Source organism: Fundulus heteroclitus, chromosome 12 (genome assembly GCF_011125445.2).
Source record: "Fundulus heteroclitus isolate FHET01 chromosome 12, MU-UCD_Fhet_4.1, whole genome shotgun sequence".
Lineage (NCBI taxonomy): Eukaryota > Metazoa > Chordata > Actinopteri > Cyprinodontiformes > Fundulidae > Fundulus > Fundulus heteroclitus.
The window spans coordinates 29,077,480-29,080,104 of NC_046372.1; positions in this window are offsets into that span (position 1 = coordinate 29,077,480).

Below are 2,625 nucleotides of genomic sequence, written 5' to 3' on the forward strand. Positions count from 1 at the left end.
TCTTATTGATCTGTCTACCTATGAATGAATGCATTGGACCCAGTTTTCCCGCTCGCACAGACAATGGCACTCGCCCCTGTATTAACTGCCCTGACGTTATTCCCAGAGAATAGTGCGCATTGAGAGGAGTTTTGGGAGCGTTTGTCGTTTCATCCCTGAATCTACTAACCTTTCCTTGGAGAATGGAGACGGTTAACGAGGAAGAGCAAATCGATGGCCACTGACTGCTTGGATCAATATTATAGACTGAACAAGGACATGGAGCGTTTCATCCATACAAAAGGTGCTTAAACCAAACGACCGCTTCATTTTAATAACTGAACCCTGTCTTGTTTGGGACCTTGAAGTTCGGAACTAAAAAAAAAATGGACTTGTTTAAGCGTGTGCCATGCTTTTTTGGTATCTCAAAAAAAAAAGAAAAAAGGACCATCTTCTACAAATACTTTCCCTGGTCAAGATGCACCTTAAAATAAGTAGTAAACGAGAAGTAATCCAAATATGACATTTGCTGTTCTTTGAAATAGAATATTGGGAGACTTTTCCTACATTTATCCTCCTCCTCTATATAAACGATGATAAACTTGGGTCCTCGTCCATCCTTGCTTGTCTGTTCCAGTGGTTTTAAATCATTCAATTATTGCTTCTATAGATCTGTGCATACTGTGTAGAATAGTAGCCATTTTCCTACTTATGATGTTCAAAATACATCCGTCTCAGTTGAATACCATGTTCTCTTGTCTTTCTCATTTTAGAGAGTGGCTATGAGGAATGGCCCTTTGCGTTTCTATGTTAGACTCTAGCAGCTTGAAGGAAAAGGAAAGTCATTCCAAGACACTCAGATGAGCTAAAATTGCAGGAGATATTTATTGGCACCTATACTAAAGATGTGAAGTCTTACCATAAAGCCATTTTTTTTTTGTTGCAGTAAAGAATCTTTTCCCAGAGAATCTTGCTACCAAGCACACCGAGGAGGACGGTTAAGTGAGGTCAAATTCTTCAACACTCACTGTTGAGAGAGCTGCAGCAAAGAATGGCATTTTGGTCTGCATAACAACCATTACATGCCAGCTACACAAAACCTCCTCTGGAGGTTGTGGATGTGCTCTGATGTGGAAAAAAATAACCTTTTCTCTGTCCTACCATGACAACTAAGTGGAGTTTATATAAACTGGAATTGTGTGCTTTGCTCAGATGGGACTAAGATGCTGTTGCTTTGTTTTGGCAAGCAACACCCCAGACGGGTTTGATGTCAAACCAGGGATGAAAATGTGGGAAAGGAATCGATAGCTGTTGGCGGATCGGTGACCCAGTCGGTTTGTTTCATTCCTAAATGTCTTTCGGAACTGGGAACATCACAAACACCTAAATACTCAAGAGGATTTAAGTATAAGTCTGATGGTCTCTGTGAGAAAATTCAAAATGGTTCTTCATTGGGTCATTCAACAAGATAGTGATAAATAAATAAAATATGGCCATCTCACAACAGAAATGGTCCACCAGACATTCTACTTTGTTCCATCTAGAAAGACTGAGCAAAACAAAAAAACAAAACGGTCAAATATCACTCTATAAGCTTCAACACTGTGAAATGTTATAAAACAGGACTAGTGCTGTCCCTTTGGAGCAGGTTGTACAAAGTATTGAAAGCAGGTGTACCATTAATGGCACCAACAGCGCTTATAAAACAGCTGTTTTAAACATGAAAATGTAATCAAATTAAAAGGTTGGACTTTTCTAGGTTTTCCTGAAATGGAAAATTGTTTTGGTAAAAGCTTGCAATGTTGAATATATGTTTAGGAAAATATATCGTGGAAATACTCTAAAGAGGAAACGTTTTTTTTTTTTTTACTAAGGATTTGATTGGTACACCGCCACACCTTCAGAAGCAATTAAAAATATGATATAGCATAGCTACTATATATTTGTGCACTTATTCTAATCAGAGTTTAAAATGAATTGAAATATCGTGAAATGTTAAAATTTACTTTTGAAAAACCACCTCCTCCGGCTCCTGTCTACCTCGCTGCTAGTGAATGAAGCTGCCGGTGGCTACTGCGCTGCTCTGCTCTCAGTAGGGAAGGAAAACTAGAGACGACAGTCCAGTGTTTCCTACGTAGCGACTTATATTTGGGGACTTTTTACACCCCTTTCTGTCTTTTTGGTGATTTAGCAGATTCACGTGAAAGCAGCAATCTGTCTACTGTTACTGACTCAGGACAACTGCTAGAGCTGTGTGGGGTCTCCTATTCCCTCAGCACTATCTCACAGGCAGCACTGTGTGAGTTTTGTGAAAAGGCAAGTTATTGCACTATTAATCACAATAGAGACACCAGTCTTTGATCAAGCGGAACCTTTTATTTATTTTGACTTATTTTAAGGTTTGCACTTCAAGCCCAATAGGGAAATTCATTTTGGTTTGTTAATTTTTTTGTCAAATAAAAACAAAGTTTTTTTTTTTATGGTTTCCTTGTTGTTTCTATTTTTTTAAGAAAAAAAAAATCAATTAAAATTGTAAATCGTACTTATTGGGGGAAAAAAAAAATCAGAGATTTTATTTTTAGGCCATATTGCCCAGTCCAAGCCTAAGGTAGTATCTGCAGAGGCAAAACAAGACGGTACCAATGC